The sequence below is a fragment of the Lygodium microphyllum genome, chromosome 13, assembly GCF_053477565.2.
Source record: "Lygodium microphyllum isolate KBCC chromosome 13, Lygodium_microphyllum_v1.1.10, whole genome shotgun sequence".
In the NCBI taxonomy this organism is placed as follows: Eukaryota; Viridiplantae; Streptophyta; class Polypodiopsida; order Schizaeales; family Lygodiaceae; genus Lygodium; species Lygodium microphyllum.
In genome coordinates, this window is record NC_141147.1 from 96735273 (window position 1) to 96750581 (window position 15309).

The following is a 15309-nucleotide window of genomic DNA, read 5'->3' on the forward strand; positions in this document are numbered from 1 at the left end:
CCATCTGCATTATGCTTGACTTTGTAAACCCACTTATAGCCAATAGCTTTCTTACCCTTAAGCAAGGGTACCAAATCCCAAGTCTTATTGGCTTTCAATGTCACCATCTCCTCATCCATTGTTGCATCCCAATGAGCATGACCAACAGCATCCTCAAAACAAGTAGGCTCAACATCCTCAACTAGTTTCACCATATAAGCATAATAGTGAGCTGCATAACCTTTAAAGAAAAATCTTTTAATAGGGCATCTGCGTACCACTGGATCACTCAATGGAGCCTTTACATTACTATAAGCTCTCTGTACACCTGGTGTCCTGACTGAAGGAATACCAAGCTCACCATCTAAACTCTTTGAATCACTAGAATCTCCATCAAATCCCAAATGACTATTAGATGCATCGTTACCATCCAACACTTTCTTCTTTCCTTTGTCTTTTCCGGCAACACTTATAGATACACCTAAAGATGTGGGGCTACTCCTTAGTCTCCCAGACCAAGGGCTCACTGTAGGTGTAGTACCAGATGATCTTTCTAGTCCACTAAGACTCTGTGATTCTTGCTTTTCTTTCTGCACATAGCTATCATGATCATTATCATCATCTAATACATCACTAGCAGGTGCATACCAACTGTTCATCTCATATAAAATAACATCCAGGCTCACTCTGAACTCACCTGTGACAGGGTTATAAAAACGATACCCTTTCTACTCTAAAGAGTATCTAATAAAAATACATTTTTCAACCTTTGGATCAAGCTTCTTTCGTAGCTCATGTGGAACATGAACATATGCAACACATTCAAATATCTTCAGGTGTGATACATTAGGCTTCTTGCCAGTAAAGCATTTCAGGAGTCATCCCATGAACTGTAGTTGTGGGGGTTCTGTTCATAATACAGACAACAGTATGGATAGCTTCAGACCAAATACATTAGGCTTCTTGCCAATAAAACATCTCAGGAGTCATCCCATGAACTGTAGTTGTGGGGGTTCTGTTCATAATACAGACAACAGTATGGACAGCTTCAGACCAAAAATGTTTTGGCATGTTCTTTTTAGCCATTAATGCCTGTGCAACTTCTGCAATATGCCTATTTTTTCTTTCGGCAACCCCATTTTGTTGTGGGTTATACTTGCAAGTAAATTGCATTTTCATCCCATGAGTCCTCAAGAAGCCCCTAAAATCATTAGAGAGGTACTCTCCCCCTCCATATGATCTCAAGCACTTTACTTTCAAGCTTGTTTCTGTTTCAACAGCTGCCTTGAAAGATTTAAAGTGCTCAAATACATCACTCTTTTCCTTCATGAAATATACCCATAGCTTCCTTGAACAGTCATCAATAAATGTGACAAAGTATTTACTGCCACCAAGAGATACATTTTGTGTAGGCCCCCAAACATCTGTATGCACTACATCAAGTATATTTCTGCTCACTTCTCTGTCATGCAAGAAGGGTTGTCTTGCTTGCTTACCAAATTGGCATGCCTCATAGACTTTATGCAATTCTACAACTCTAAAAGAAGGCCACCCTGTAACCAATCCTCTGGATTGCATTAATTTTAGCCTTTGCACATTTGCATGTCCAATACGTTTATGCCATATTTCAATATTTGCAACTACTTCTTTTCCTTTAGCATACATAGTAGCATCCATTGCAAGAATTAAAGCATCTAAAGTGAACATGCAGCCAATTCTACTTCCATTTGGCCAACAGACACTAGATTCTTTGTGATTGATGGCACATGTAATACACCTGTCAAACTCTTTGTCTGGCCATCATACAAGGACAAAGGAACCTTTCTAATGTGTGAAATTGGGTGGGATGAATCATTACCCGCGTCTACACATAATCTAGATTTTGTAAGTCCTGCATCTCCCCAAACCATTCAACATGACTAGTCATATGATTAGATGCACCTGAATTGACATACCATACATCATCATGTGTCCCCTTTCTTGTAACTGTATTCATCATATGCTGCATAACAAACAAACGTTCATTTTTATCTTCATTCTGTCGTGAAGACGATGCATAGTTTCCCTACTGCAATTTACAACTGCGAATATCATCCTTCTTAGCATAACAATGGGCTGCAATATGACCTGACTTACCACAATAATTGCAAACAATAGCAAAATTTCCAAAACCTCTATTCTGCCATCCACCTCTTCCTCTAGAGCTCCCCCTGCCTCTAAAGTTTCATGGCCTCCTAAAACCTGCATTTCACCAAATTGGTGATTGAACTTGTTTTGTTGGTTATCGCCAGCACGTCCCATATCACGGCCTCTCGAAGAGGATCTACCACGTCCCCTTCCTGAACTTGAGTAAAATACTTGGACCTGTTTACCATTTCTTTCAGTCACCTTGCATATTGATCTCTTTGGTAATCATGAGAGAGACCAACTCATCAAAACCTGGAAATGGCTTCTGTACGTATACAGAAGTAACAAATGATTTCCATCCCTTCTCATTATTGAGTCCACTCAAAGTGGATGAAACCAAATCATCATCATCATCATGCATTGCATCAATCGCTGCTAAAGCATCTGCAATGCTCCTCACCTTCAATACATACTCATTGACATACATTTTCCTTTTCTTCAATGTATTCAACTATTGCTTGAGTTGAATCTTTCGTGCCTTTGTATTTACTGAAAACATGTTGTCAAAGATTGTCCAAGCTGCATGTGAAGTTTTTGCATTCCTGATATGTCCCAGCATAGTATTATCAATGAATTTGCAGATAGCTAGTACATCATCTTTTTGTCTTTCGCATTCCACTCTTTCCATGCCTTTAATTCATTTGCAGTCGTACCCAACTCTGGCTCCTTTTCTTCACCTGAAACAAACTCATAAAGGCCCTTTCCAATGAGGAAGTTCGTCACATGGAACTTCCATGAAGGGTAGTTGTTCTTGTCGAGCTTCTAAATAATGGGATTTCCATTGTTCTTTGCCATTATCACAAAAAAGGATACAACATAGCAAGCTAGTCTTCTACAGCCTTTCACAACAAGTGCACAATAATACACCAAGCAATCTTTTTCACTAACCAACGTGCTAAGTGTAGACATGCGGACCCATCTAGCTATGCGGTCCATCATCAATGGCCGCACGTGTTGAGCTTGCCATCTCAACACCCTAACTGGGAGACATTTGAAGAGGGCATTGTGGATGACCTACCAAACATACATTTGTTTGGGATTTTGAAAGATAAAGAACTTTTCAAGGTTGATACGTCTCCTTACTAGGTTGATGATGTTATTGAGGTATTAGGAAAAGGAATACCAGATATATTGATAGAAAACGCTAGACTTTGTCACCTCATGATCAAAGCATGCGCCATATCAGTTGATTGCCGACCACTTTGTACCACTTAAGCCATGATGGGTTATTAAGAGACTATGTTTGTGAACATGAGATACATGAAGTCTTAGCAGAAGCACATGTAGGAATTACAGGAGGCCATTTTGATAGAGTTCCATAGCTTGAAAAAACTTACAATCCCAGTTGTGGTGGCCTACCTTGTTTTGTGACACTACGAGGTTTGTGAATAATTGTGACTAGTGCCAATGTACCGAAATTCTAATAAGAAACGATAGAATGGAGCTTAACCCAATAATAGCAAGAAAATCTTTTGAAAAATTGGGAATTGATTTTGTCAGATCTATAATCCATACAACGCAATACTCGCATGCAAGATATATCATTGTTACTACACATTATCTGACAAAGAGGGTGAAAGCTAGAGGTACAAAAAAAAAAGACGCAAGGACCATACCTAAATTCTTATGGAAACATGCGATCTCTCGATTTGGCTATCTAGTTGAGATAGTAGATGACCAAGGTATTCACTTTGTTAATGAGGTGATCACATACTTGTTGTCCACCTTTAAAATCATTCACAAAAAATCTTCCCTCTACTATCCCCAAGCCAACATCCAGGTAGAGTGTCCACAAATAAAACATTGACCAATGTCATGATCGAAATTGTCTTGACTTCTTGAAGTGATTGGAATGGCTAAACTCATGGTTGGTCTATGGGCATATTGGGTAGCCTATAAAATAGCGATTGACCAAACTCCCTTTAGATTGACATATGGCAAGTTCCCCGATCATGCTTGTAGAAGTATTTATTCCAAGTCTAAGAATAGTTGTCTAGGAAAGTTGTAAGGGATGAACAACATGGACTAATTGCTTGCTTGAGTTAGAGATACTTTCTGAAGCTCTACCCATGCACTCATTTGTGAAAAAGTGTGATGAAATGCCTAGTTTGATAAACATGTCAAATAATGAAATTTAAAAAAATACTAACCTTGTGCTATTGTACTCCATTTAGGGGCATAAGGAAAAAATGAAGTTCAAAGGTCTAGTCCCATTCTACGTGTGTGCCATTATCAAAACTAGCAAGGTTGAACTTGAGACTCTTGACAGTGAAGGCTTAGGATTTTTTAGTGACAGTTGAATTAAAAAGTATTATCCCCCAGCACACCCTCTACACGAAGCCCCAATGACACTACCACTTGTTGCTACATGGGTAGTAAGGATCATCGAACTCAACCCTAAGGATGAAAGCCCCATACTTGCAGCTTATTTGAGTATCACCCTAACTACAACGATATCTCGCCATATCACTACCCTATAGACAAAGGTGCTCATTGTAACATCTTAATATATGATGAGTGGAGAGGAATTGGCCAGTCACCACCACTCATGTCTATGATAGTAAAAGTAAATCTATATGAGAGACCTCCCTATGCATTATTAGGGAAATATGAAATCACCTTAATCGTTGAGATTGAAAGTTACCATCTTTTATGTGTTGCCTAACACCAAAGGAGTTGGTAATGAGGTACTATTGGGACGCTTGTTTAAATGACTCGCCAAGTGTATAGTCAACCTTGAATGACAACATATCCATTTGGAGCTACCTAACATCAATAATTATTATCACTTTTAGCAAGAGTACTAATGCCTCAATTGGAGAAGGCAGTACACCAGATGCTCCCCACACACGTGAATTCACCCCTTAAAAGAGCAATGATGCTCTTCTCAGGAAATTACTCAAAGCTTAGGTAGGCCATGATAGGCCAGCCAATCATGTATATCCATCCAATATGAATCATCAATGATTTGTGCCAACATTGAATAAGCAAAGGCAAGGTGCCCACTCACATGCATGTCCCTAGCACAAACCAACCCTTAACCAAGTATGGCGGTGACACAAATGATGTGCCCTAAATCCAACTCTATGGGTTCTAAAGCCTTACTCAAAGCACAAGGCTACTATGCGAGCAAAAAGCTCATCTGGTTGGTAAAGCTCATGTACAAAACTACCCTAATATCCCCATACATAAAGTCCTAGGATGCCAAATCCCTACAACCAGGGGAACAACCACAATGACTACCTTTACACAATCATGGTCCCCAAATCAGTCCTATATAGAGCCCAATCTCTAAAAGGCATCAACTAACTTGTAAAGGATCATAGTCCAATGAGTTCTTGGAACCCCATTGACCTACTATCCCTACCCGCAAGTAAACGCCAAAGATTGCTGTAATTGTGCCCCAATCTCATCCACTAGGATAAACCACTCATTGGATGGGAGACCCCTACCTATGCCTATAAGCACCCCCAATTCTATGCCTACAACAAGCCAAAACCAAGCATTCACATTGCTTGATCAAATTAACTACAAAAAGATAGATGTCCCTCTTAGCTTTAAACCTTCCTATGAGAGATAGCCTCTCTTGGAAGTAGGTGCTAGCATGGCTGTAGTTACTAGTAGCAACATCATTACATGTATTTCACAGCTTGATAACACCTTCACACTATTTTTCCACAACTATGAACAACTTGACCCAGGCCTCCTTGATGAAAATACTGCAAATGACGTGAGGTCCCTACCATGCTCATGGCAAGAATATGAACTTATCTTTAGCAAGGTTGCTTTGATCATTAAGGAGATTATTGCAAAAGTTTCATAGGAGTAGGCCTTGAAAGGAAGATTAATCATCTCCTTCAAACAAAGCTGTGTTGAGATCATGCCTGATGAACTAGCTAACCTCAATTGTCTTGCATAAACTGACTCCTTGTTCTTGCAACATTGGTTTACTCGACGAGTGCAATGGGAAAGATCGGGATGCCAAATCATGACCAACATAGAGCAAAGGCACGCCATTAAAACATTAAAGTATGATCCTACCTATGTTTCCCCCACATCCTAGATACTTTCTCTCACAGGTAAATGAATGTTAGAAGTTAGTGTGATGTTGCATCCATATATAGATCAAGTCTTAGCAAGGAAGAGCTTCATATTGTGGTTGAATTGGTTCAGGGGACCTCCTTACTAATGTTCTAACCTATATTATCCAAATCAGTATCTATCCACAAGATATCAACCATTACGCTACTATGGAATGCTATCCACACTTCTATGAGTGATGGTTGCAAACATAGTTTCTAAGACCTCTAGTGCAATCTTAAAAATATTATAGTCCATTGGGAGGAGGGGCATATATATATATATATATATATATATATATATATATATATATATATATATATATATATATATATATATATATATATCTATTTATTTATCAATAAATACTAATATTTCTTGACTTTTTGATGTCACTTGGTTAAACTTATTGAGAATAATTTTCATTCCTCATTTCATCATCCCATGCGAACACCATTAACACATCAAAACTCCCAAAATCCATGATTTGCCTTAAAACTACAATTTTTTGGGTTTTGTTGATTATAAAAAAATCAACAGACGACTCATTCTTGCTGGTTTTCTTAATGTTTCTCATAAAATAGATCATTGACAATCAAGAGCAATCATTTTCATTCAAGATCTATCATAAAATGATGAAATTCATCACTTACTCATAAAATTGTGCTTTATCTCACACATATCTCGTATTTGGAAGGACAATGATGCTCCCTAACAACTGTTAAATCTCCTCCAAATATTGATTTATGCTCCATTGTGTCTCAGCATCATCTCCCAATCGAAGTCTCTCAAATCATCCCACCCCCTTCTCTCATAGATTAAGGCATAGAAACATGCATCCAGAGGAGAGAGAGGGAGGAGAGAAAAACACTAAATTTTGATCTTCTCATTCAGCCAGCCATTTCACGCAAGGAAGACGGCAAATCAAAGTGAAATTTTTAAGTAATCCATTGCATTGATCATTTTTCTTTCTTGTTTTCAACCCCATATCTCCAAAAATCAACGCCATGAAGAAGGATGTCATTTCTGATCACTATCACCAAAACCACCACCCACCAACTCCCCCCCCCCTCCCCCGACATGGGATTTTTTTTTTTGGCCAAGGATCCCCTAAAGGTCATAACCCTTAAAATCTTGGCCCTTCAAATGTTTGGCTCTAGTTCTTCTTCGTCAGATTATTGATTCGGGATTCATAAAATCTCATGCTTCCAGCTCAAGTTCCTTAATGACCGAGAACTTGTCCTACTTTGATCTGGCACTTGAAAAATTTATGAAACATCCACAACCACCGAAAATTTCAAAATTTGCATTTCCATCTTCCACTATCACTTAAAATTGTCGGATCTATGTCTTCCACTTCCATCCGCTTTAAATTCCTCATTAATTTTGAATCATTCTGCTCCTTTCTAGCATGTCCTAGTTGTTTAAATTCCACTCTCATTGGTGACTAGGACATAGGGTGACTCAGTCCATTGAATACACAAATTGATCTACACAAAACAAAAATAACAAAAAGCATCAAGCTGCCACAAAGCAGAATACTTCACAAGGCACAAACACAACTCTCACCCTATCCCTTGACAAGATCAAGGCATGAAACCCACGAGAGAGAGGCTCAGTATAATCTAATAGAAATCTGGAGTGCATCATGAACCAACTACTCCAATACATATTGGCTAAAAAGAACCCATCAAAGAAATCATCCTAGGTGGTGGCTTGAACTACCTACCCAACTTAGGACAACTGGGACAGGAACCTCTACTAGGTGAGGACTCCTATAGCCTGGTGAACATATATTTTCATTTTATGATATTTTTTCCTTCAAGTTTCCATACTTTGGCATGTAAAAAGGATAAAGCTCAACGTAGTGACCCAAGGAGAACAAGGCATCAGCCTTAAGTCTTGACTCGGTATCCAAGAACCTATCAAGCCCTCACAAGGCGATGCTTATCTGCTCTTGGATTTTCTTTTGTTTCCTTTTGTTCAGGAGTCAGAACCCCTTTTTACACACCTTTGTATTTTTATATTTCAAGTATATTAAAAAAATTTTCTTCTTTTTATTTTGACAGGCTTCTCTAACTGCCTCGGTACTAATAAAAGCTCCTAGAAACAGCTACCTAGCAAGCTAGTAGAATGGGGTCACTAGGACTACCCTATGAAATAGTTCTTAGAGTGCTTGACAATGTCTTTATAGGAGGCAGATGACTACTTAGACCTCCCTCATACACACCTAACCTAACCTTGGGACTTCATGTCTTGATTGCTAGTCTCTTAAATAAAAGAAAAATTTTCCACAAGTACATAAATACATATAGCACAAAGAGAAAATACTCGTAAAGGAAAAGTATTCCCTAGACTTGGCCACAATAAGCTTTTGCACAACAAGAGACTCCCCTAAGCTCTACTAAATCATCATTGGTGAAAATCTTCTACTTGTCCATCCCTAGCATTGTAGATGTCTCTGTTTAACATCTTATGGTGAGTTTTCAAGAAGTATTGAATTTGTTCCAAATGGAACATATATCTATCATTTGCCAAGAAAAGCTAAAGCTTCACATCTCACATAAGCACAAAGAAAATTGAAAATTTTTGCCTTAAGGCTTTGTATCTCACTAGAGTTTTTGCAATATCAAAAAAGTCAAAAAAATGATTCAAAAAATGCTCAATTTAAAAACTTTATGCAGAGTTTATGAAAGGAGGACATTCTGGATCCCTCAATTAAGATTCAAGCTAAATTGGTACATGCCTTATTCTCTGGAAACATGTACAACTCCCTAATAAGTAGAATCCAAGTTGCAATGCTAAAAAGTGTGGTTGCTTGGGCAATGGATAGTATATATCTCAATGCCTACATCATAAACATCATCCATAATGTAGTAAAGGCATTGAATCTAGTGCACAAGAGTCCAAGAAATCAAGACTTGTGTTGGAAGTAGTAAATAGAGAGGAAAGAAGAAGGAAGACATCAACAAAGGCCACTTTGGTAAGCACCTAGTGAAATAAATGCAACTAAAGCCCCCATGACAAGCTCAATTGAAGAATAGGAAGCAAGTTAGCTTGGGCACATAATAACTAATATTTAGGCTCAAGCCATGGCACTAGAGCAACCACTTGAGTTGAGGAGCAAGAGGTTCCAAGATTTGTAGTATTGGAGACTAAAAACCGAGTAACAACAACAACAAAAGCCAAAATCCATGTTTGTTGGAAGAAAAGAAGTGGGAAATTTTTTCATTAGAGTATCAATAAAACAAGACAAGGGCATGATAGAGAAGAGAAAGAAATCAAAAAAGTAAAAGATGTCTCCAAAAGAGAGGAAAAAAAAACAAAGGCAACAACGAGAGGAGGAGGAACACCTTAGAAAGCAAGAGTAATAAGACATAGCCTTAGGGATTAGAAGATCGGTAGAGAAATCCTCAGGAGTAGAAAAGCTATCTCTAATGAACCTCAACTTGGGAGGGTCTTCAAAAGAAGGCACCAGTGCAATGGGACCTACAACTAAGCCACCAATCATCTTAGGCAAAGATAAGGCACCAGTAGAAACACCCAGCCACAACATCACCCATCCTATCTCCCGCAACAAATGATTTGACTAGAAGTAGATTGGAGAACATGGTTTATTAGCTTGCTGCATAGGTTGATGCTCTCTCACACACATGAGATCTGAAGAAGCCATGACCATTGGTATCAAATGATTGGTAGTTGTGGATGCAAAGTCTGGTCAGAAGGTGCCTAAAATGCCAAGAGTGGAAGGGTCCTCGGCTTCTCTATCTTTGACCACCCTAAGCTCACATTAGGTTTTGAAGAGTTATTAAAAGAGCTATAAGAGTAAAGGGATAAACTAGATGAGGAGAAGAAGTGAGCCTTGTAAGCTTTAGAAAAGGAAAACAGAGCCCATGCTACTTATCAACAATAGAAAACAAGAGAGATTTTGAGTCTAAAGAGAGAATTGTTTGGAGTAAGGAAAGGCAATGACAATGAAAAATGATATAAAGAGTTGTAGGAACAATGTGAAGTAGAAAGAGAAAACCATGTGCAACTTGAAGGCTAGTATACCTAAGCCGCCATGAAAGACAAAGCTAAGTTAGAAGTAGAATTGAAGGAGATGAAGCAAGTCTAGGGACAATGAATAAGGGAGATGGAGGAGGCAAAGCAAGCCAAAGAGGAAGCCCAACAAAAGACCATTAACAACTAGTGGAGTTGGAAAATGAGATAGAAAAATACACATATTACTATGCCAAACTCAAAAAGCTCGACATCTCAACACTCTCTCTCAAGGTCAACATGAGTTTGTGAACTCCAAGCATAGTCTTGAAGCATTGAAGCTTCTCCAATCCCAAGGATTTAGTAAAAATATCAGTATCTTAATCCTCTATAGTTGACATAAATCAAGTCAATATCACTTGCTAGAACCTACTCTCGAATGAAATGATAATAGACCTCTATTAGTCTATGCATGATACACTAAGTTCCTAGCCAATTGAATGTTGCTAAGGTTATCATAGTAAATAATAACCTTCTTATTCATCTATATCCCCAAATCACCAAGTAGCTTGTGTAACTAATCTATCTCACATGCTGCAATTGCAACACCTTTGTAATTTGCCTCTATACTAAACAAGGCAACTGTTAGTTGTTTCTTGCTACTTTAAGTAACAAAACCACTATCGAAGGAAAACATAAAATCACTAGTAGATCTCGCATCTCAACCCAATAACCAAAGCCTTAAAGCTTTTAAAGTGAGTGAGTACCTCACTTTCCTCATGCATATAGTAAACCCATGCTTTGTGAGTATAATTATCAATGAAGGAAACATAATACCTGCAACCACTCAAAGTTGCAGTCTTTATAGGACCCCACACATTAGAATGTATCAATTCAAGTAGCTTCTTGTACACATACTTTTCATGTGGAAACATGTACCTTGCTTGCTTTCCAAGTTGACACACTTCATATACTTTGTGCATCCCATCAACTTCAAATTTAGGCAAGCCATCCGCAATTTGTTTTGACTGCATATCTTTTAGCAGTTGCATATTTGTATGACCAATTCTCTTATATCAAATTTCAATATCAATCAAAACACCAAAACCTTGTGCAAACATGGCAGTATTGATTTCAAGTAGACTTACATTTAGAGTAAACAAATAGCCATCAAATTTTCCTTTTACAATCAACCTACAATCATTTTTTAGATCTTCTACATAACAACCATCAGATGTGAATTGAACTTGCAATCCTTGTTCTATCATTTGACCAACAAAAACCAAATTTTTGGTAATATTTAGTACATGCAACATATTAACCAAGTACTTAGTTTTGCCATCCAACATAAAGGAACATTTCCAACATATGTAATGGGGTGAGTTGTATCATCCCTTGTCTCTACATAGCTCAAAGACTCTAGATTGTGCATCTCTCTAAACCAATCTCCATGAGAAGTCATGTGGCTAGAGGCATATAAATCCACATATCATACATAATTCTTTGGTGAACCATTAGTAGTCATAGTGTTCACAAAGTGCTGCATAATAAACAATTGTATACTTTTGTCATCATTGATTTTGCTACTACTAGATATATAGTTAATTTGCTGCTTTTTTTCATTTCTACTTTCATCTTTCTTTTTGAAGAAATTTTTAGAAATGTGGCCTGTTTGACCACAATGCTAGAACTCTCTACTGTCACTAGAATTCTATTGCCTACCAGAGTCTGCACCTTGCCCTTTTTGGCTCCCCCTTCCTTGGGACTATCCTTCTCTATTTTAATATGTATCACAACCTTTACCATGACCACCACCTTGGCCTTTTCCATGATCTCTACCTCTACTAGTAGAGTAAAATACATGCATACTTATTTTTCTTTGAGAAGAAGAGAAATCCAGGCCAAGGTTTTTCTTCTCAAGGATCACCATAGAAATCAAGTTTGCAAAATCAGGGATATCATTCCTCGTATTCATACATGACTTGAAGATCTTGTATTCATCTCCAAGTCCATCTAAGCATGCATGCACAACATCATCATCATCATCATCAACTACCATACTGATAGATTCAAGAGCTTTCACAACACTCTTGATCTTTAAGGTAAAATCATTAATGGGCAGGTTCCCTCTTTTCACTTAACTTGGACTTTAGTTGTAGCTTTCTGGCCTTTGTATTTACTTCAAATAGTATTTTCAAATTCTTTCACGAAATAGCAAGGGTTTTAGGTTCTTGAAAATAGCCCATCATGCTATCTATAATATTGATAGACAACCAATACATGACTTTATTTTGTGTCTGGTCCTAATCTTTCTTAGCTTGTAGCCATTCCATAGTAGCAGTTCATACATGAACTTTAGGTGCTACTGCCATGTCTCCTTCAATAATGTAATTTCAAACATCTTTACCCTTTAAGAAATTTGTTATCTCAAGCTTCTATGCAAAAAAAATTGTTTGTATTGTGAGACATTTTGCCAAAACAAAAAAGCTTACAAAAACCTGCAATATGCAAGCAAGCTGATATCATGTGCATCACAACTAAACACATAGCCATTGTAATCTATAATTTGTATACAAATACATTTTGTGTCTGTAGCCCAACAAACACTTGAGACCTTACAAGTCCAAAATCTGTAACATGTACACCTAAAATCCAAATACAAATAAATTGCAATATATCCAAAAACTGCTATCAAGACCACTTGTAGGTTTAGAATGAAGGTCGAAATGTCCTCATATGCCAAAAATCACAATGAGGATGCCCTAAAGAGCTAGTTTACAATACATATACTGTTTTTTCTACTCAGCAAGATTCAATGCAATCGGAGATTGCAGTCTTGCCACCTCAAAAGTCTCCTACGACTATAACCTTAGGCAAATTGAGCAAGGTGGAAGAGCTTCTTACTCATTGCCTGCTTGCTTACTTTCGTGCTCCAATGCCTTCACCTTAGCCTTCAATCAAGCTCTGTATAGTACTGGGATGGCTCTAATACCATGAAAACGAATAAGAGAGAAGAGAGATAAAGCACCCAAGAGCACACATACACAAAAGAAATGGAGACTTGAGCACATAGAGAGATAGGGATGAAATATTCTTCTTCTTCTTTCTTCTTCTTTCACAAAAAAAAGAGAGTCTATAACACGATAAAACAATAATATGAAATTACTACAACATATGTACATGTGATCACTAAGTGTGAATCCAATAGGAAAGAAGAAGTGGCACAATAAATGTGCCATAACTAGACTACCTGGGTGTAGTCTAAGTGTAGAATCACTAGCATATCCTCATGTCAGTCACCTAATACACCAATGAATAATATCGTACCACATCCCCAAGGCACATAGTGGATGTCAACTGATGTAGAGCTCGACATCTAAACATTCTTTAACTTACACGCATATGTGGGATACTCTAAAATCTCCTAGTCTACTGGCTACTCCATATACACCTCTTCTTGTAATTCACTGTGTAAGAATGAATTCTTAATGTTTTTTGCTGCAAACTCTAACCTTTAGCTACTGCCAAAGCAATCACATATCTAACAGTTGTCATCCTAACAACTAGAATGAATGTTTCTGCATAATCTATGCCATATGTTTGAGCATAGCCCTTTGCAACCAACCTAGCCTTATACCACAACTAATAGAACCATTTATATTATGCTTAATTTTGTAGACCCACTTATAAGCAATATCTTTCTTGCCCATAGGCAATGGTACTAGATCCCAAATCTTATTGGCTTCTAATACATCCATCTCCTCATCCATTGTTGTATCCCAATGAGCATGACCAATAGCATCCTCAAAATAAGTGGGCTCAATATCCTCAACCACATTTACCATATAAGCATAATGGAATGAGCTGCATAACCTTCAAATGTAAATATTTTAATATGGTATTTGACTCTACTAGACTTGTATACCGCTAGATCACTCAATGGAACCTTTACATTATCATGTGCTCTTTGTACACCTGGTGTCCTATAACTAAAGGAATATCAAGCTCATCATCCAAACTCTCTAAACCATTGGAATCTCCATCAAACCCCAAATGACTAGCAAATGCATCATAACCATTGAACACTTTCTTCTTTCCTTTATCTTTACCTGCAGCACTAGTAGATGCACCTGAAGTTGTGAGACTATTCCTTAGTCTCCCAGACCAAGGGCTAGTTGTAGATGCAGTACTAGATGATGTTTTTGATCCACTAAGGCTCCATGATTCTTGCTTTTCTTTCTACACATAACTATCATGGTCATCATCATCATCTAATGCATCACCACTAAATGTATACCAATGGATCATCTCATTAAAAAAACATCTCTACTCACTCTAAGCTCACCTATGATAGGATTATAACGATGATACCCTTTCTACTCTAAAGAGCTTCTTGGTTGTAAAGCATTCTTCTAGGATCATCCCATGTACTACAGTTGTGGGAGTTCTGTTCATAATATAGAGAGTAGTATGAACAAATTCAAACCAAAAGTATTTTGACATGTTCTTTTTAGCCATCAATGCCTATGCAACTTCTACAATATGTCTATTTTTTCTTTTTGCAACCCCATTTTGCTATGGGGTACACCTATAAGTAAAATATCTCTTTATCCCATGAGATATCAAGAAGTCATTGAACTCATTAGAGAGGTACTCTTCCCCTCCATCTGACCTCTAATAGTTAACTTTTAAGCATGTTTCTATTTCAATAGTAGCCTTGAAAGTTTTGAAGTACGCAAACATATCACTCTTTTCCTTCATGAAATATACCCACAGCTTTCTTAAACAATCATAAATAAATGTGACAAAGTATTTGGTACCACCAAGAGATACATTTTGTGTAGGCCCCTAAGTATCTATATGCATAATATCAAGTATATTCTTGCTCAATCTCTATCATGCAAAAAATGTTGCCTTGCCTGCTTACCAAATTAACATGCTTCACACACTTTATAAAATTCTATAATTCTAAAGGCAGGAAACCTTGTAACCACCCCTTTGGATTTCATTAATTTCAACCTTTGCATAGTTCCACTTTCAATACGTTTGTGCCATATTTCAATGTCTACAACTACTCCTTTT